The 20,873-nt window shown below is 32.7% G+C and overlaps 2 long non-coding RNA genes across 4 annotated transcripts in view; one reads left to right on the top strand and one right to left on the bottom strand.

Moving 5' to 3' along the window:
• LOC140608076 (uncharacterized) overlaps positions 1-20,873 on the top strand; it is a 132,418-nt gene that overhangs the window by 21,672 nt on the left and 89,873 nt on the right. The window lies entirely within an intron of this gene.
• The window catches only part of LOC140608077 (uncharacterized), a 48,082-nt gene that overhangs the window by 1,726 nt on the left and 25,483 nt on the right, over positions 1-20,873 (bottom strand). The window contains exon 3 of the long non-coding RNA XR_012010051.1: positions 7,626-7,753. This is a non-coding gene — a long non-coding RNA (uncharacterized lncRNA). The remainder of the gene's footprint in view (positions 1-7,625; positions 7,754-20,873) is intronic.

The raw sequence follows: 20,873 nt of genomic DNA, 5'->3' as shown, positions 1-20,873 counted from the left end.
GGAGGTGATATAGGGGAAGATGAAATTATCCAGAAAGGTTTCTGTGGAGGCTTTACTTTAGTATAAAGTCTTGATAACTTGTTATTTTTCCTTTAGGTGGTAGAGATTTACTGTTAATATTAAAATTCTTATTTCCTTGAAGTATCCTGAATAATAGGACTTACACACTGGATATAAAAGACTAATGCCCCCCCAGGCCCCCCGCACCATGATATATAATCTGTTATAAGAAGCAGTTTAGTCACTTATTGAAATTAAGTATCAATTAATAAATACGTCTATGTTTTTATCCGGACATGATTGATTTTTAAAAATTTTTGTGAATATATTATCTATCCACCTTTCTTAATCTAATACACTCTTTGAGAATCTAATTCTAGATGAACTTGCCATACATGCTTATTTTACATTTATTTTCCTTGTTATCTCAGTATCTTGAGTCATAAAAGTATGCATAATGGGAATAATTACTCTTAAGCTTGTGTGCCCTTTATTTCACAGTGCATTTAAAAGACCCAGTCTATAAAAGAGTGACTTCCTTTTTCTCTGAAATAACTACCAGTTCAAGGTGTTTATTGGTGACAGCATGGTCCATTAACAGAATCTCCTAAGACTTGCACTGCTATGATGAACAGATTTTGCTGCGGAAGAAACGTCCCAGGCAATAAAAATATAATTTCTTTTCAGAATCATTACCCTCAGCAATTAAAGCTTTTAAAAGTAGAGAACTCATATTTTCAAGTTTTTTTCACTAGGTGATCAGATTTTTTAAAAATAGGGTGTAAATGAGGAAGTTAGAGTTGGATATTTTACTCTTACAAATTAGTTTCTAAGCTGATTTGCACTTTGAATTTAGTCTGAGCTACTAAAGTAATCTTGCTCTTTTAAGAGTAACTCTAGTGTAAAGATTTGCAATTTTAAATGCTTATAATTTTAAAAAGTCATTCGTAACTTCTGTTGATAATAGTATATAAAACTAGGTATCTTGGAATAAGTGCCATTTGGAAAGACTGAAGTTCCTTATGTTAATTACTGAGAAGTCTCAAAAGTAAAAATCCGATAACATCCAAAAAAAGGACATTAAAGGAGGAATCCTCAGAGAACTTGAGCTTCTGATACAATGGGTGTTTGGGGGTATGATGAACCAGGATAAAGCCTGGGTTCTCTCCAAGATGGAATCTAACAAAAGATCCTCCTGCTCCCACAACACGTGTGTGCCGCGGATCCAGGATAGTTGGAAGTGATGATACGAAGAAAGACTTGGAGTCTCAATGAATCTTAATCTGGAGGGCAGGAGGACCATGGCTCAGACTCAGACTCAAACCGCACTCGGGTTTGGACTCTGAGGCTTTGTCTCCTCCAGTTTTCATTAAAAGCCAACAGGTTGGGCAGCCCCGGTGGGACAGCGGTTTAGCGCTGCCTGCAGCCCGGGGTGTGATCCTGGAAACTTGGGATGGAGTCCCGTGTCGGGCTTCCTGCATGGAGCCCGCTTCTCCCTCTGCCTGTGCCTCTGCCTCTCTCTCTCTCTCTCTCTGAATAAATAAATAAATAAATAAATAAATAAATAAATAAATAAATCTTAAAAAAAAAAAAAAGCCAACAGGTTGGCTATAGGAATGATTAATGCTTTAGGGAAGCAGAGAAAAACATGTTTACTTCAAAAAGTGTAAGAATAGGCTGTGGATTCAAGGAGGAGGGAGTGGAGGAGCTGTATCTGGAGAACAATGTGGTCAAGAGTCAGAGTGACATGACTATCTTGATGTTTTAGTACTTAGGAGAGGGAAGAAAGAAGTTTCCTTGGAAAATATGTAACACCTAATGGACCTCATATGATTTTTGTAGTTCAGAATTACCCTACTTTGTAGCAAAAATATACAAAGAAAAACTAAACAAACCAAAGAAAATTTAAAAAATAGTCCATCTCAAGGTGAGAATCTAATTGTAGTTTTCCCAGTCAGTGCTATTCTTGAGTAATCAACAGATATAAAGACAAATCCTTTCTGAAAGAATGTAACTTAAGCTCAGTGTCATAGTACTTCTACAAAGTTCCAAGAAAAAATGACTTGAAATTTAAAAAATCATATGCATGTACATTATAATGAACTTAAAGTAGAGAGGGAAAAAAAAAGGTAATAGATGAGAACTTACAAAAGCTTTATGCTTTAGAAAATAAAACTTGTATTTTAATAAAGGTAACACCAAAAAATAGGTTTTTAAAATTTCAAGTAAGGATGAGAAAATTACATGTAAAGGATCAAATAAATAGAAAAAAAATGGAAAAATCTAGAAATAAAATACAATAGTTGACTATACAATTGGTGGATTAGAGTTAAAGTTAAATCATGCAATTAAATACTACACAGTTAAAATAAAAGCACACAATGAATAGATTATAGTATACATAACAGATTGAACAAAATGTATAGAGAACTGGTGGACCAAAGGTAGGGTGGAGGGCAGGGAAATCTGAAGAACTTAAATCAATATTCCAACTCAGAGAGAGAAAGAAGAGTTTCCACTGAATGCTAGTATGAAAAAGAGATCACAAAATAGAAAATAGAATGATAAGATACAACAGAAAACTTACTGATGTTATATAAAAAGTAAAAATGAGAATGGAGAAGCTAGAATATTTGAAGATATAATGAATAACAATTTTATAGGATTATTGAAAGAATTTCACCAAATTCTAACAGGATAAATAATAGTTAATACATAGATAATCATTGTAAACTAATATGAAGAAAATAAGAAAACATTAAAATTAGAGGGAAAAATGACCTATGATGAGTCTGAACAAAACACAAAATAGTTTTATTCTGCTTCTAAGTCACACACCTAAGTTTAAGACTGATTTATGCTTAAATTATAAAATACAAATTAGAATTACCCAGCAAATACAAGAGAATAAAACTGAAGTAATTATATAATTTCAGTTAGGTAGATTTTTAAGGGAAAAACATTTTGAGTTTAAAAAATGTAACTGTGTAATATGAAAAGCTGCTCAATGTACGAGGAAGCTATAATAACTCTAAGTATATATGTAAGAATAACACTCAAAGATATAAAGCATATTTTATAGCTCTTTCATATGAGAAATTGATAAATATACCAACATATAGCAAGAGACTTAAAAGTACCTTCATAAGGTATTGATATATGCTCAAAACCAAAACAACAAAAAATGATTGCTGTATATAATGTTTAAGGAATATTATTTATAAGCTTTTATATTTGTAAACATATCTAGACATGTGTCTGCTAAAACATATATTTTCGAGTACACATAGGATATTTATAAAAATTGACCTATGCTAAGCCATAAAAATGAGCTTAACAAATTTCAAGTAATTAATGTTATTTGTGTCCATGCTACAACTATGTAAGCATTAAAATAAATAAATAAATAAATAAATAAATAAATAAATAAATAAATGAATAACCAACCAACCTACCCTTAATCATCTATTCTAAGCAATTTTTCTAGCATTCAACCAAAAATTACAAGATATGCAGAAGGATAAGAGAAAAAGTCTGAAGAGACAAAGCAAGTCAAAGAGTTAGACTCAGATATGATACTGATGTTGGAAAGATCAGACCAGAAATTTGAAGTATTTCTGATTAGTGTATTAGGGGTTCTAATGGAAAAAGTAGACAGAATGCAAAATCAGATCATTTCAGAGAGAAATGGAAATTAACAAAAAATAGTTTTAAAATGATGGAAACCAGAAAGACAGTAAGAGAGATAAAGAATGCCTTTGATATGCTTATCTGTACTGTGGACAAATCTGTCAAAATTATAAGTGGTTTTCAAGATAGGTCAACAAAAAATAAAAATTACAACTTTTACATTTAAAACTCAGATAAAATGACGTACGTTTTTGGCATTTTTAGATCTCTTTAATATCTTCAGTAATAATGTCAGTGATTCTAATAAATCATAAACATATTTTCTTGAATTTTTTATTTATTATTTTAAATGAGGTACAATTTCCTTTTTTTATTATTTTATTATGTTAAGTGCTTCCTTAACAATTTCCCCCAAGATATGAGCTGAAACACTTTTGAAAAAGGTGGTTTCCCTGAAGCTCAATTAAATCAGCGGTATTGTTAAGCTTGGTAATATACAGAGGAATATCTAGCTTAACCTTACTGTATGTTTCATGATTATAAATAATCATTAGGATGCATTTTCATCAAAACTTCATTAGGGTCTTTTCATAATTATGGCTAAAATTTATTACCATCCATTTAAATTATGTTCCTGAGCATCTTAACTCTCAACAAATAGAAAAAAAAATAGATTTTATATCTTTATTTTTGAGAAGAGCACTGCAGCTCAATATCAGCCAGCTACAAGTAGCCAGGTCAGGATTCGTTAGTTGTCTGAAAATTTTTTTTTTTTTTTGAAATTTTGATAATTATTTTCCTAACAATCCTGTCAGGACAGTAACAAAATGAAAGTGGTTTAAGTAACGAACTACATTATGTTAGTTAATTTTACTATTTTTGTCAAAGTTCTAGTCAAGACAATTGTAATAAATGAATTGGCTGTGTATCTGTTATGTTTAATCAGGACACACAGATTTGGTTAAAATTGGAGAGTTAATTGTATTCTTTTTCATTAGAGAAGAACATATCATTATGGGAAAGGGATTATGAGGGAAAATTTTTAAAAAAGTGAGCAACAGACATTGATAGTTACAAAATTGGAAAATAAGTGAGACATATCTAAAGAAAGCAATTCAAATAATAGTAGTCATTTTACTGATGCAATAAATTGCAGCATTTTATTACCATAAACTGCAGGAATTTTTTTAAATTTTCTAAAATATTAGAAATTTAAGCTGAATACAGTAGGCATTTAAAAATATTTTTAGTAATTCACCTACAAAAAATGATGGTCTGACATTTTGAAAAGAGTGTGGGTTTTGGAATTGAATCTATACTCAAATCCCCATACTGTCATTTATTGTTTTAGCTGTATGATATTAGGCTAGTTATTTAAACATTTTAAAAATGGATGTAGGGATCCCTGGGTGGCTGAGAGGTTTAGCACCTGCCTTTGGCCTGGGGCGTGATCCTGGGGTCCCAGGATCGATTCCTGCATCAGACTCCCTGCCTTGAGCCTGCTTCTCCCTCTGCCTATATCTCTGCCTCTCTTTCTCTCTCTGTGTGTCTCTCATGAATAAATAAATAAAATAAATAAAATCTATAAAAAAAAATAAAAGTAGACGTAATATCCTAAGGCAAAGAAAACGAAAGCAAAACTAAACTGTTGGGACTACGTTGAAATAAAAAGCTTTTGCAGAGTGAAGGAGACTATCAACAAAACAAAAAGGCAACCTACTGAATGGAAGAACATATTTGTAAATTATAAATTTGATAAAAGGTTAATATCCAAAGTATATAAAAAACTATACAACTCCACACCAACAAACCAACAATCAGATTACAATTCAGCAGAGAACCTGAAAAGACATTTTCCCAATGAAGACACACAGATGGCCAACAGACACATGAAAAGATGTTCAACATTACTAATTTTCAGGGAAATGCAAATCAAAACCCCAATGAGATATCTGTCACTTTACATCTGTCAGAATGGCTAGAATTAAAAAGACAAGAAATAGCAAGTGTTGGTGAGGATTTGGCTAAAGAGGAACCTTCAGGCACTGTTGGGAATGTAAATTGGTATAGACACTGTGGAAAACAGTATGGAGTTTCCTCAATAAATTGAAAATAGAAGCACCCTATGATCCAGCAATCTCACTACTGGGTACTTAGCCAAAGAAAACAAAAACACCAATTAAAAAAGATATATGTACTCCTGCCTGTGATTATTGCAGCATTATTTACAATAGCCAAGTTTTGGAAGCAACTTAAGTGTTCATGGATGGGTAAATGGATAATCTTAGAGGGTATTATGTTGTTTTCTTTTTTAAGATTATTATTATTATTATTATTATTATTATTATTATTCATGAGAGACACAGGGAGAGGGGCAGAGACATAGGTAGTGGGAGAAGCAGGCTCCTTACAGGGAGCCTGATAAGGGCCTCAGTCCTGTACCCCCAGGATTACACCCTGAGCCGAAGGCAGATGCTCAACTGCTGAACCACTGAGGCAGCCCTAGAGGGTATTATGTTAAGTGAAATTGCACTAAGAAAGACAAAAATATGATCCCACTCTTCTGTGGAATCTAAAAACAAAGCAAATGAAGAGACAAAAATGCAGAATCAGAAGTATAAATACAAAGAACAAAGTGATGGTTGCCAGAGGGGGACGGGCTAGAGGGATGGGCACAATGGGTGAAGGGGAGTGGGAGGTACAGGCTTCCAGTTATGGAATGAACAAGTCATAGGAATAAAGGCACAGCATAGGAACTATGGTCAATAATAATGTCATAATTTATGAAAACAGATAGTAGTAGTTGTACTTGTGGTGAGCATAGCATAACATGTAGAGATGTTGAATTCCCATTTTGTACCTGAAACTAATGTAACATTGAGTGTTGACTGTACTCAAAAACTTTTCTTTTTTTTTTAAGGGCATAATATCAGCCAGCCTGTGAATTCCCATTTTGTACCTGAAACTAATGTAACATTGAGTGTTGACTGTACTCAAAAACTTTTCTTTTTTTTTTAAGGGCATAATATCAGCCTCATCCCAACTCCTATAGGTTTGTTGTAAGGTTAAATGGGATATTAGATGCATGTAAATCACCTAATTCAGACTTGTTTCTTCTTAGTCAATTGTAATAGCCTTTATGGCTTAAGAGAAACTGTATAGTGGACTTGTAAAAGTTTTTATGAACATAGATTTTATATTTTAAAATAAATTGAAATTATCTCCAAAATAAGTTGTCAGACCTGTGCATACCTTTTAATACTTCTGAGTAGGTAAATATACTGATCTTTATTAATTTTGGGGAATTATGCACATAATTTAGGAAAAAAGTTATTTTCTGTTCCACAAATAGCAAACATGCTTTCCTTAAGGCATTGAGGATAGGCTAAGAATTAAACTCATTCCAAGAAATACATGTATGTATTTAATTATATTTGTATTATATATATTTATATATTTACATATAATTTTTTGATTTCCTGAAATTCTAATCCATGTATAATGAAAGATATAGAGTAGAATACATCATCATGTTTGAGGTGAGTGCTGTCACTTTAAACATCTATTTTGAAAGTATATATCAAACGTACTTTAGGTTGACTTTTTTATAATTACTAATTATTACTCTAATTCACCTATAATTACTATAATTACCTTATTCATAATTAGGGCACCAAAGGCCCAATTAAGGTCCCAATTAAAGGCTAAGACTGTATGGTTCCTAATATTTGAACTGAGACTGAAGAAAGGGGTTAGGAGCCATCTCAGAATGGCTGCTAATACCTCAAGAGCTTCCTTTCAGGTTACAGGAATGAAAATACTGAAGAAATTTAACTAATTCAAGTAGAACCACAATGGGATCATGTTTATTTGTATTCTTGCTTAAACATTTTAAAAGTAACTATTTTCTGTTTTCCCTTTGTCTTGTTTTATTATATGGAAAATGATATTTACCAATTTTGATTTTTAGTACTGACATTTTCAGATCTACTTACCAAACTAGCCTTCTTAAGTCTTTTTATTTTTTATTTTTCAATCATACTTTCAGTGGTTTATTGTGGCTGCTGCTATTGTTATATCATCATTGTCATCATCCTTATGAAATGTGATTCACTCCAAGAAGCTAGAAATCCAAATAACAGAATCCATTTATCTCAATTTTACTGTTTTTGTAAATTTACTCCAAGCATTACATATATTTTCTATTATGTACTAATCACAAGGGGCAGTGAATTTTTTAAAATATTGAGAAAAAAAAAACTTTCTTTGTCAGTTTTTAGTAGTCCTCAGCAACAAAATTAGAATGAAGAATGAATGTAAACTAGGTGTTTATTACACCACACTTTCTTTGCTGGAAGCTGTTCCCAGTGGCCTTATTTTCAGAAACACCTATAACAGAGCAGCATCAAACTATAGAAGACACATATTGCATAGCCTAGGATGTGATGGTGAGACAGATCTGAACCACCACTGACTTTTTAAAAGCAGTATAAAAACTCATTTTGTAAATAAACAGGTCATAAAACTAAGCACAAGTAGGCCACTAATCAAATACCAGTTATCTTTTCAAAGAATCAGATGTAAAATATTTTGAGTCAAACTTGATTTCATTTCACCACCATAAGTAGAAATTACACATGAGCTTCTTAACAGGATTTTACTTGGATCAAAGTATTCATCCAAAATGAAGATTGATCTGAGCAACTGTGATCTTTGTGCCATAGTCATGTTTCAGTATTATAAGCTAAGAAGGTTTATAGATATGTATATATAACTGAGTTTGACTGAGTTCAAGGCTAATTAAATGCAATATCAGAGCCATTATTTGAAGAACCATGGATAATACAGGCAAAAATACTGTCATCATCCTTTCAAATTATAAAATATTGTTCATTGTATATTCATTATATTTAGGCAACTCATTCAGAAATACCTTCAAGATTTATGTGTTCCAAACTTCTTGAAGGCTTCTAAGAAACTACAGCTAATGCATATCTTTAAGATAGTAGTTAATTGAAGCACAGGGTATCCTGTTTTATGAAAACATAATGTCATGTACTCTTACTTGGAAACCAAGTTAATTGCCCAAGGAGGACTAACATTTTAAAGGTAGACTGTGAAGCTACATCATATAAGTTTGAAAATGAGTTTTGAATTCAGAGTCACCTTGAACTTAAATATTAAAAATATAAGATCGGTGCCCATCATTATGTTTTAGCTTGAGGGTATAAAATGCACTGATTTAACCATGGATCATTTAAGTCCCATAATTCATTGTAACTAAAGTTCTCATCTTATTTAAAAAGAGAATGAGAGTAGTAGGTAAAATAATATAATGTTTGAGATATTGGCTACTGGACTCAAGACTGTTGGTTTGAAGCTGTTTAAAGATTATGAAAAATTAGGAAGCCACTTAATCACTTTGTCTTACAAATTCTGTGAATAGGAGTATATTAGTACTCCTGTTTTGTGGATTAAGTGGTCTACATATAGAAAACACTTAGAACTGCCTGCCATGCAGTACCTAATATATCTAATTATTGCTATTACTCCTCTATTTTATTACCATGATTAATGTTGCACATATGTAAGTCCATCCCAGGGGGATTTGAGTATTTACTGCTAAGAATGTTGTAGATGGAAGAATAAACAGTTGATGTAATAACAAATGGTGTGAAGCACATGAACCCAACAAAATTTGGTATCTAATACTACATAGTCACACCCTATTCTGTTTTTTTTTTTTTTTAAGATTTTATTTATTAGAGCACAAGCAGTGGGGAAGGATAGAGGGGAAAGCAGACTCCCCACTGAGCAGGGAGCCAGATGTGGGACTTGATCCCAGGACCCTGGGATCACAATCTGAGCCGAAGGCAGACGCTTAACTGACTGAGCCACCCAGGTGCCTATTCACACCCTCTTCTAAGATTAGAGTAGGAGGTATTTTGTGTCAGTAAATAACTGAAGAAAAATATAAGTAAAGCACACAAATGAAATGTTTCTGAGCATAACTGTTATAAAGTCAGAAATGAAACAGTGTTGAATTCTGGGCAAGCAAGACTGAGGTGTGAGGAGGACTATTAAAAGCATACAACCAAGAATAATTTTAAAGGCCTGAGACTGGAAGATTTAAATCAAGGAATGACATTTCTTTATAGGGTCAATATGTCAATATGTCGATAAAGTTAAAATATTTTTAAATGCCCAATAATATATCATGTTTTATATGCAGATAATATTCTGTATGAATTCCCAAGTATAAATATTAAAATGAAAATTTAACTTCTGGTAAAAATATTAAGTATCAATACAGAACTCAAAAATGATAACATAATTTTTGTCAAGCACATATTTTTTGTTTGGAAATGTAATAAGCATGTTATAGGAATCATCATACATGTCTGGAAAATCCTATAAAGAAGTACACCTTATCAGAAATATTCTTGAACTAACTTTATAGACATAATTTACATATAATAAAATTTTCTATTTTTAAGTGTATACGTCACTGAGTTATGAAAAGAATGCATAAAACAGCACCACTGTTAAGATACATTACTAGCAATAAAACATAAAGTTAAAATTTAAATGTACTATACACAACAGTATCCAAAACATGGAATATTTGATGATGAGTACAATTAAATATGTACAAGATCTGTAGACTAGAAATTACAAAATATTGCTCAAAGAAGCAAAGTAAGATTAAGTAAATTAAGTGATATATACCATGCTCATGGATTGGTGGAATCCAAATTGTTACACTCTTTTGCGTGAAACTGACAAAATAATGTCATTTTGGTAATAAGCAGAAATGAATCTTTGAAAAGAAATTATTACTTTGTAGGTGGAATTGGCCCTCGTGCCTACATAGCCCTATTTTTTTTTTTAAGATTTTATTTATTTATTTACAAGAGACAGAGGCAGAGACATAGGAAGAGGGAGAAGCAGACTCCCTGTGGGGAGCCCAATGCGGGACTTGATTCCAAGATCATATCCTGAGCCAAAGGCAGCTGCTCAACTGCTGAGCCACCCAGGCATCCCTACATAGTCCTATTGATTGATCAATACTTTAATATCATCTCACCCAGTTTTAGCATAATTCTCCTAGTACTGTGTTGTCCAACATTTTAGCCTTGAACCACAGTTATAATTTTTTGTCAGTACCCTAGACACTTCATGGCAAATGCCATTTTGAAGAGCTCACTTAGCCCTTGAGACCACTAGTGCAAGTCATTTGTATTTCTGCTGCAGTTCTCTGAGTGATAACCACTCCTCTTCAAGCAACCCCTAAAGAGAACATACCTCACTTGGTGCCTGCTAAGCTACAAGGGCAGATGGCTATTTTATTATTAGTTCCTGGTGAAATATGAAATTTCTGAGTAAGCTTTTAAGATTTCCTTATTGTAAAAGTGTAAAAGTCTGTTTTTCTTATTAAAGTTTTTTTAAATAAAGTTTTAATCTAATACTAAAATTGATTTTGCATATGGACCTAGAACAGACCTGACAGGTCCCTTTTATGTGCAGCAAAAAATGTCTAAATGTTACACTACAGATTTTTCATATTGTAGGAAATGCATGAAAAATCTTTAGTGATAGGGGAAAGGCCTCTAGGTCTTCAGACATCAGTTTTAAAAGACAGATTGTTATACCTATAAATTTGTCTCTCCTGGAACTGACATCCAAGGTCCCAGTCTTTTTTTCTATTCATTGAAGATTGTGTATGCAATTCCTATAGCACACTCTATTCCATTCTTTGCAAGAAATGTTCGACCATTAATATTACAGAGACAGCAAGACACCTTGCCTACTACCAAAAAACGAAAGGGAGAAGTTAAAAGAGAAGGCACAATGTACCACACCTATCAACATTTTAATAAAAAACAAAAGTTTAATTACAAAGAAAGTTACTTGCTATGTTAATTACACTCAAGAAAAAGAAAATGCTATATATCTAATTTAGAAGAATAATGTAATGTTATATAATGACATTTTTTGGTAAAAGTCATTTGAGTTTGTTTTTTAGTAATTTCAAAACAATTAAACTGATTTTTCCTCTGTGGCTTTGTGCTGAGATTCAATAAATGATATCCTTGAAGTTCAGATATAAAAAATATAATTATAGGTCTCCATCTCAATGAAACAATTGTTTTTTTTATCATAATTGTCACATTGAAGATTGGCCAACCAATTTGACACTGGAAGTCTTATGTCTATAAGAAGAAACTTGGCTGAATCATTAAGGAAGTTTTTGATTTGGAGGATTCACATAGCTTTTAATATCATATTCATTCATAATAATGAAATCTGATGGATTATTTCTTTGCCCATTTATCTGTGATTTCATATAATATCTGGAAGATCTTAGAATTATTTTGTTTCTGATTAAGTATATTAATAATGGGTTACTGCCATAGTCATAAGGCATGTTCTTCACTAGCAAAGCCTAATTTTTTTTTTTAATTTTAAAACAAAAAAAGACTAAAAATTTTAGGGCACCAACAAATGTTAGCAGAGGCTTATCTTTTTTTCTATGTAAAAAAAATAAATTAGATTTAGACAGTACTCTGGTGGTTTTAACTATCTGATTGTTATTTCAGTTTTATGCTGTTTTTCTCTATATGTTCAAATAAAACAGAAAATCTGAAGTTTCAGAGAGTAGATTCAAAGAATTTGTCACTTGATCCAGAACCTGTTTCAAACTGGTAAGGTCTGCTTACTCTGCTTATGACTCTTTTGAATAAAAATAGTTTCTGATGAGTTCCAATCATATTTGTTATTTAATATGAGGTGGATTTGATGAGAAAGTTTTCTATACTCCAATAGCATCATGAAATAACAATAGAGATTTAAGTCAAGAAACTATTAGCCATTATAATTTCCAGTGTTCCAGTGATGAGGAAAAAAAAAATCTCTTGGATACACAGAACAGATTGATGGTTGCCAGAGGCAGGGAGTGGTGGGTGGACAAAAGTAGGTGACAGTAGTCACAATTTACAACTTTCCAGTTATAAAATAATTAAGTGTTGGAGATGTGATGTACAGTGTGGTGACTATGGTTATTAATACTATAATGTATATTTAAAATAAGTTTCTACGAGAGTAAATCTTAAAAGTTCTCATAAGAAATAAGTTTTTGTACCTATATATGGTGATGGATCTTAACTGGACTTACTGTGGTAATCATTTCACAGTATATACATATATTGAATGATGTTGTACACTTAAAACTAACATAATATGTCACTTACACCTTACCAAAATGAGTAACAAGAAGATATAGCCCAATTTTTAAAAAAATAGGCAAAAGATTTGAATAGATACCTGGCTCAAGAAGATATATGGAGAGCAAGTTACACATAAAAGGACACGTGATGTCATTAGTCATTTGAAAAATGCAAATTCAAACAATGAGATAGCAGTATACATCCATTAGATTGCTAAAATAAAAAAGACTGACAAATTTAAGTGCTGAAGAAGATATGGAGCAATGTAAATCTCATAGTATTAGTTGAAATGCAAAATATTACAAATTTGTCATTTGGTAGTTTCTTTAAAATATAAAATTGCAGCTGCCATATACTGCAGTCACTCTACTTCTAAGTATTCATCAAAGGAAAATAAAGTACATATACACATATAGAAACATGTACAGTGATGTTTCTAGCAGCTTTATATGTAATAGCCCCAAACTCCAAATGTCCATTAATAGGTGGATATTCTACTGGATAGAAAAATTGTGGCACATCTATTTAAGTAATGTAATTCAGAAACACTAAGGAATGAACCACATTGTTGATACATGTGACTAAATGACTGGATCCCAAAGTAATTATGCTGAATGAAAGAAACCAAACTAAAAAGAGCATATTCTATAGCATTTAATTTATATGCAACCAGAAAATTCAAATTACTCCATAATAGAAGCATATTAGTAAGTGACTGAAAATTGAGGGGGAAGTATAGGAATTGATAAAGTGACACAATGAAAATATTTGAAGGGTAATCAATGTGTTCATTACTTTGACTCAAAACTTTTAAATATTTTATGAGAATATATTTTAAACAAACTTAATTCCTGGAGAGTTTTAGATTTACAGAAAAAAAATTGTAAAGATAAGGCAAAGAGTTTTCATATTCCTCATACTCATTTCTTCCATTATTAACATCTTCAATTTATATGATAAATTTGTTACAATAAATGAACCAATGTCAATACCTTGCAATTAAGTAAGTCATCTCTAAATTTCCTCATCTTTTTCCCTAATGTCTTTTTCCCTGTTCCAGGATCCTATCCAGGATAACACATTATCCTTAGTTGCCATATCTCCCTGAGCTCTGAGCTATGACCATTTTCCAGACTTTCCTTGTTTTTGATGACTTGAGAGATTTTATGAGCAGTGGTCAGGTATTTTGTAGAATGTCAGTCAATTGGTATTTCTCTGTAGTTTTCTTATGGTTAGACTAGGGCTATGTTTTTTTGGGAGGAAGGATACAAAGGTAAAGTTCCATTTTCATTACATAATACCAAAGGTACATGCTATGAACATGATTTATCATTAGTGATGTTAACCTTGATCCTTGTGTTTGTCAGATGTTTGTTTTCCCCCCTTTGCATACTGTATACTTTGGAGAAAACTGCTATTTGCAGCTCACACTATGTTTCTGTTACTATGTCTAAATTTAATTTATTGTGATCTGAGAACACACTTTGTAAGATTTATTTTCAGTTTCTTTAGATATGCTTTATGCCTAGGAATTTGGTATATCTTGGTGAATGTTCTTTCAGTCTTGAATATGTATTCAGTTGTTGGATGAGTATCTATAAATATTAATTAGATTATGCTTACTAGTGCTGATCACACTAACCTTTGTTCATTTTTTACATTCTTATTCTGTCAATTACTGGCAGATAGTAGGCATTAAAGTCTCCAGTTATAATAGTGATTTTGTCTACTTTTTCCTCTCAGTTCTGTCAGTTTCTACCTCATAGATTTTGATGCTCTATTTTAACTGCTACATGCATGTTTGAAACTGTTAGGTATTCTGTGAGAATTGATCCCTTTATCATTTTGTAGTTCTACTCTTTAGCTCTGACAATTTTTCTTCTTCTGAAGTCTCCTTTGTTATTTATTTATTTATTTATTTATTTATTTATTTATTTATTTATTATTTATTTTTGAAGATTTTATTTATTTATTGAGACAGAGAGAGAGAGAGAGAGAGAGGCAGAGACACAGGCAGAGGGAGAAGCAGGCTCCACGCAGGGAACCCGACGTGGTACTCGATCCGGGATCTCCAGGATCACACCCCAGGCTGCAGGTGGCACCAAACCGCTGTGCCACTGGGGGTGCCCTCTCCTTTGTTTTAAATTAACATAGCTGTTCTATCTTTCTTTTGATCAATATTAATGTGATATATATTTCTTCATCCTTTTCTTTTTTTTTTTTCATCCTTTTCCTTTTAACCTATTGAGTCTTTATATTTAAAATGAGTTTCTTTTAGATGACATTCGTCTTTATGTGTTAACCTACTCTGACAGTTTGTTTTTAATTGGTATATTTAAACTATTTACATTTAAAGGAATTATCCATATTGTTGGCTTATTAATATCCACCATTTTTGTTTTTGTTTTCTATTTGTTTCATTTTTTCTTTTTCTTTTTTCCCCAGTTTTGAGTTTTGTGGTTTTTTAAATAAGGTTGTTCTTTTTTTTTTTTAAGATTTTATTTATTTATTAATGAGAGACACAGAGACAGAGAGAGAGGCAGACACAGGCAGAGGGAGAAGCAGGCTCCAGGGAGCCCAACATGGGACTCGATCCTGGGTCTCCAGGACCATGCCCTGGGCTGAAGGTGGTGCTAAATTGCTGAGCCACCCAGGCTGCCCAGATTTTTGTGTTTTAACAGCAGTTTGTATGGTTATCTTTTATCTCCTCTCTTAAAATATATTTAAAAATTTTAATAGTTACCCTTGAGTTTGCAATATACATTTTTAACTAATCTAGCCCACTTCAAATACCACTATGTTATTTCACATGTAGTACAGATACCTTTCAACAGAATATTCCCAATTCCTTCTTCCTGTCACTTTTGACATGATTGTCTTTCATTTTACTTACCTGTTTGCTGTAATGATATTATTATTGTTACTTTAAATATTTCTTTTAGATCAGTTAAGAATAAGAAAAAATATCTTATTACTTTTATTTTTTTTCTCCTCGGATGTTCATGTTTCTACATAGATTTAAAATTCTGATCCATATTATGCCTTGTACCTGAGAACTTATTTTAATATTTTTTGAAAGATGAGTCTACTGGCTATTATTAATTTCTTCAGTATTTTTCATTTCATTTTTTCCCCTTTCTTATATATAGCAATACATATCTACTAAGCCTGGTAGAGGCTGGTTAAGAGGTTGATGAATGAATGTTGAAATACCTATCTAATAGAATACTAGTGAAGAATAAAGAGAAATGCACTTGTGATGCATGCAGAATCACAGTTCAGTTGCTGAGACATGCTGAGCTGAAAAAACATGCATTGTGATGCATGCAAAATCACAGTTCAGTTGCTGAGACATTATGCTGAGCTGAAAAAACATGCATCACAAGTGCATTTCTCTTTATTCTTCACTACTATTCCATTAGATAGGTATTTCAATATTCATTCATCAACCTCTTAACCAGCCACTACCAGGCTTAGTAGATATGTATTGCTATATATAAGAAATGGGAAAAAAAGAAAAAAAGTACTAACTCTTGCACCCATTTTCAAATATGAAGTCTAAAAACCACAAAAACTGTATAATGACAATTTAGAAAAGTAAGCAAAAAGGAGAAGTATTGATTGGAAAGGTAAATGAAGGAACTCTACAAATTTTTCATATCTTATTAGAGGTGTAGACTGCATGGTTGAACACATTGGTCAAAACTCATTGAGCTTTGCATATATGCATCTCATTGTTGGCCAAAACCAAAGTGAACAAATGAAAAAAATCCCTAAAATTCTATGAAATGGTTATAGTTACTTGTTTTCTGGCAATGGAAAGAATGGAAATAGTCCCTGCCTTTATTGAACTTATGAAGGGAATCATTTAACAATAGTTCAAAGTATTATCCATTTTTTAAAGGAGAAGTAAAGGATACTATGACCATATAAAAGCTTGGGTCTACCCTACTTTTTCCTAGCTGTAGAATGGCTTCATTTTCTTTTTGCCAATTATTACTATATCTTGTTCATATCTTGATATTAGTTATAACTACTGGTCTAACTATGAATTGTCACATTCTGGATTTATATTTTAGTAGGAAGTAAAGTTAGAGATCACCTAACCTAACTTTTCTAAGTTAAGTTTTGAAAAACTTTTATATCTCTCGACTCTGTTCCCTGGCAGAGTTCTAGGCTGATATTCAACCGTGGCGGTGATGTGAATAGGAGAATCGATTATTTTCATAGGTTTCATATTCTGAAAGCATAGTGATAGTCATTTCCTTGGCAATGGGAATGTTTTAATGTAAATTTATCCTTGAAAAGGAGTCAGTTATTCACTGCGAAGTTGACTGTAGCAATTGCTGAGGTTACATAGTGAAACGGCAATTCTGTTTTACTAGTTAATAGCTGCATTCCTGTCACTTACCAAGGGAAAATAAAATAAAACAACTACAAAAACAGCTCATGGTGCTGCTGTAACTGAATCTTGTTTGTACTCTGAAGAGTCTCCATTCAAAACTTTCTATCTAAAAGGCACCTTGGTAACTAACCGATTATTATATAGATCTCCTAATTCCTTAAATTCCCATTTAATCTTCGTTGCCTGATGTTATGGGCTTACTGTATCAGGTGACTAAGTTTTGGTTTGTGAACTTTGTTTCTTTTTTCCTTATTAGCATACAAAGTAGGGTGCCTGGATATCTCAGCAGTTGGGTGGCTGCCTTTGGCTCAGGCCGTGATCCCAGGATCCCGGATCGAGTCCTGTAACGGGCTCCTGCAAAGGGCCTGCTTCTCCCTCTGCCTGTGTCTCTGCCTCTCTCTCTCCCTCTCTGTCTGTCATGAATAAATAAATAAATCTTTTAAAAAATATACAAAGTAGGATCACTTCCACTTACTAATATATTTCCCTCTTTTAAAGCATATTTTTCCTTCTTCATAGTATAATTACTTACAATCATATATTAAGACCTTCCGCTGCTTCTGCTGATTATTGTGACAGCTTAATTTGATCATAAGGTTTCAGGTAGGCTTTAGGTGAAAACTCTTTAGACTTTTCCTCATTTCAATTCCATTTACTTTAGAGCAATCATTGCTTACTTTTTTTCTTTTTTTTAAGATTTTATTTATTTATTCATGAGAGAAACAGAAAGAGAGGCAGAGACATAGACAGGAGGAGAAGCAGGCTCCCTGCAGGGAACCTGATGTGGGATTTGATCCCTGGGCCAGGATCACGCCCTGAGCTGAAGACAGTGCTCAACTGCTGAGCCACCCAGGCATCCCTCATCACTTACTTTTTAAAAACTTTTTTTAATTCATTCATTATCATATGTTCGTATTCTTCTTACTGAATCAGTTAAACTACTTCCTCTCTTGATTAAATGGATTCTCCAATGTAGGAAAGCTGTAATATCCTAAAAAGTATTCACAGACCCTTTGACACAGTAATTTCAAAGTGTTGTATGTCATGTTCTCTTTGATTTCATATATGTACATAAGTATCTGCATCACAAATTGTTTAAGTTCTTTGACTTTTAAATGCTGTTCTTTTTATTGTATTCTAACTGGTAGTTTGAGAAATATGATACTGGGAATATTTTTATTGTTGACTCTATTGAATATATATTACTAATATTTTAAATAATCCTTTCCACTCATAAGTGGTCAGTTTATTCCCTACCTCTATTCCCATTCTCACTTACTCTGATCAAATGAAATTTGTTTGAAGCTCCTCTCTTGTTTCATTTATTTGGTTAGATCATCACAACAGGGGTGAGGCACATTGAACATTTGGCACAGTGACTGTCAACAGTTTTTCATCTACAAAGCATTTTACCAACTCTGACTTTGGAAGTGTGTCTTACTAAGGTTATTCATTCATAATTATTTGAGTCTAAAACATAGAAATGATATAGTTTCTGTTGGAAAATTACAAGAGACTACTCACTAGGTTTGAAAAGCTGTAAAGATTAGATCCACACAGTGGAGAATAGAAAATATGTAAATAAGGAGACATAAACTTTTTAAAAAATATTTCATTTATTTATTTGAGAGAAAGAGAGATCAGGGGGAGGGACAAAGGAAGAAGGAGAGAGAGAATTTCAGGCAGACTCTGCCTAGAGCGTGGAGCTTGTGGGTGGGCTCCAATTCATGACCCCAAGACCATGACCCGAGCAGAATCAAGAGTCAGATGCTCAACTCATTGAGGCATCCAGGTGCCCTGGAGACATAAGCATTTTGAAACATTGTTCATTTTGTAGTGTCTAAGATTATTACAAGAGCTTTATTATGAATACCTGATCAGCTTAATCGGTTGAGCATCTGCCTTGGGCTCAGGTCATGATCCCAGAGTCTTGGGATTGAGCCCTTCCTCAGGCTTTCTGCTAAGTTGAGAGCCTGCTTCTCATTCTCCCTCTACCCTTCCCTGTTTGTGCTCTATCTCTCACTCACTCACTCACTCACTCTCTCAAATAAATAAATACTTTTTTTAAAAAAGCTATAGCAAATTGGGTCATACCTTTTATAATTTAAATGCATACCAAGCCACACTAATCGAAAGGAAAAGAATCCTGAGTAAAATAAAAGAACATATAAATCTGCAATATTTTATCTGACTCAGGCTATTGTTAGGACATAGTAATACTTGCATCTCTTTGATTTATGCATGGCACTATTAACTTTGTTCAGGACTGTCTTTTGAAGGATGTTTGCAGCAAACAGCCTCAAGTGATAGAAATAGAATCTCCTTCCAGGGAAGATAGTGAATTTATTTTCTAAAGGAGAAACTAAAGGTAACGTCTACCATTTTGCCTCTTAGAAGATTGGCATTTCCTAGGTTTGTGGTTCCTCTGCTATGATACACATCACTGTGTGTGCAGAATTATTTAGACATCTATGCATCATTTTCTGGGTCTTGAACAGTATGGGGAACTGAGGTGGGAATTTGAAGCTCATGGTGCCTGCTGTGCCATGTGTAATAAATTCCTTTGCCTCTGACCTGGGAGTCTTATGGCTTCTGTCAACATCTATGAAACAGTGGCAGGCTAAGTTGTCAGCATGTGAGTAGGGTAAAATCTCAGACCCTTCATAGTGCCTGACAACTATAAACAGATAAATTCCCAGAAGCCCTTGTACTACACCAAAATATATCTTCTCATTATTTCATTTTCTAGAAGTGAAAGGAAACTAAGTTGTGAATAGAAATATACTAGATTGTTCTTTTACAAAATAATAATGAAGAGAAAAAGAAAAAAGAAAATGCAAGAACAGAAAAAAGAAAAAAATGACTTCTCATTTGTTATTTAATCAAATCTAAGAAGGGTATACTTCATATTATGGACTCTTCAAGATAATAGAGAACAGAGTGGGCATGGTGCCACATTTATGGAGTACAGTTCTTAGGTATACATTAAAAAAATTACAGGTAATGGTATGTACCATGAAGAAAATGGAGATTATTGGAGGAAATGTGATTAAGTTAGGGCTTCCTTAGACAGTGATTTAAAAAATCCTTTATTAACTCAGAGACTTAATTTGGGAGCATGGTTTGGTAAAAGAAGGCTCTGGATTCCAGTGATGGATGTGATATTTATTAGTTATGAGACCTCTGCAAGGACATAAATACTGTCATATTGACTGACAGCTTCTCTAATTATGGAATTGACATACTATAAGAATATTTTTAAAATTATAGAACACACAAAGTTTAATATTATTAGTAATACTTAAACTACCAGAATCCTATTCACTGACTTTTATTTTTCAGGTAAACTAGAAGTTGATATGACCATCTTTTGTTTTTGCTTTTATGACTTGGATATTTTTTTACAAGTATCAGTATCCTTTCCTGCATCATAGAGTGTTATGGTCAAAGTCAGTCTTTAATAAATAAGGTCTTAAAATGTCTTTGGATTATTGTTTTTTTTTTATAATACTGTCTTAGAGTGATTTTGTAGATGGAAGTGTAGGAGTTGGCTTTGAACGAACACTACCCTAGGATGAGTTAAGGAAGACTAGAAAGCCTTACCTCTTTTA

The sequence above is a fragment of the Canis lupus genome, chromosome 17 (genome assembly GCF_048164855.1).
Source record: "Canis lupus baileyi chromosome 17, mCanLup2.hap1, whole genome shotgun sequence".
Taxonomy (NCBI): Eukaryota; Metazoa; Chordata; class Mammalia; order Carnivora; family Canidae; genus Canis; species Canis lupus.
The sequence above is the reverse complement of the archived record's forward strand: the minus strand, read 5'-3'. Positions and strand labels throughout refer to the sequence as shown.